A 1403-nucleotide genomic window follows, 5' to 3' on the forward strand; every position below is an offset into this window, starting at 1 on the left:
GCTTCCGCCGCTCCAGCCGCGCGTGCGCGCTCCCGGCGCCCCGGCGGGCGGGACCGCGCCCGGCAGGGAGGGAGCGGCGGAGGCACAGCCGCCCTCGGAACCCGCCCGGCTCGACCTTGCTGCTCCTTCGGGCCGGGGCGGCCTGGGCGTCTCGTCTCGGATGCGAGAGGCATTGGCGGGGCGGGCACGGCGGGGGTCTGTACCCTGCCCGGTGTAAAACCCGTGTGACCGAAACGCCTGTGGCTAAGCAGCGGCTGTTCCTCGGGGTTGGAGCTCGCTGTCACGGGCCCGTTCATGAGCGCAGACTTTGGTCAGCATGAGCCTTTCTCAGTCTGTCCTTTCTGCAGCATCCCCCTGCAATCCCTGACAAAACGTGACCGCTGCGGGTGCATGAGGCCTCTGCCTCAATCTCCAGACTGCTGCTAGGAGAATCTGGCCTCATAGTATGAAGTTGTATGAACTCTAGTAAAAACTCGTGCTAGCCTTCTTAAGAGATACTTATTTTTCCTYGTGTACTGCATGACCATGTTTCATGATAACTGAAGGGCCCCAGCTCGCTGCAAGGAGGAAGACATCCCCTACCTTGCAGATGAGGATCTTTTGTGTCTCTGAATCTTAAAGGCATTCATGAAGAAGAAAGGTGCCCCTTGGACTTTACATCTTTTGATGCAAAGACAGCATCAAAATCACAGTCCTTTCAACACCCCTGACAAAACCRTTCTGTTATCTGGCATCATAGGTAGCTGTAGCAAGACCAACTCCAAGGACAATCAACAAAGAATCATGTGTGTGGTGACTGCCATAGATTTATTGATGTTTTACAACATAATAGCATGAATATGGGTTACATAGAGAGTGGTCAAATCATGTATGTGAATGCATGGAAGGTATAAAAACCACTTGTTAAACACATTCACTGTGGACYGACCTGAATGGGATACTTCATGCTCATAAATAAAGAATTACTATTGTAATTCTGTGCTTTTCATCCTGTCTTCTCTCCTCCATCAGTACAGAGAGGTGCAATACTTTCATGATATTCAGGTACCCTGCTGTGCTGTGCCCCTTGCTCACATAGGGYCCTTAGGTGACCACAGAAGCCAATCTTTGTTTTAAAATGATAATGCAGACCACAAAGGATTAGCTGTGGCTAAGAGCCACAGACAGCTTGTAATGGACAAAATTTTCAGTGTTCCCAGCTGGGAATCATGCCTTGAGCACCCACTGCTGATGAACAYGTATGATCTCTTGGCTACCTAAAGGTATCCCATCTGTCTGAGTGGCATAGTTCCCACTGTAAATTGATGGGCTCTCACCCTGGAGCATTTTTCCTTTGCAATGATGGATGAAATGGATAAAGGGTAATTTTGTGAACACCACCAATGCAGAAAACGCTTCTTTTT

Source organism: Malurus melanocephalus, unplaced genomic scaffold, assembly GCF_030028575.1.
Source record: "Malurus melanocephalus ecotype Western Australia unplaced genomic scaffold, MMel_1.1 scaffold_227, whole genome shotgun sequence".
Lineage (NCBI taxonomy): Eukaryota > Metazoa > Chordata > Aves > Passeriformes > Maluridae > Malurus > Malurus melanocephalus.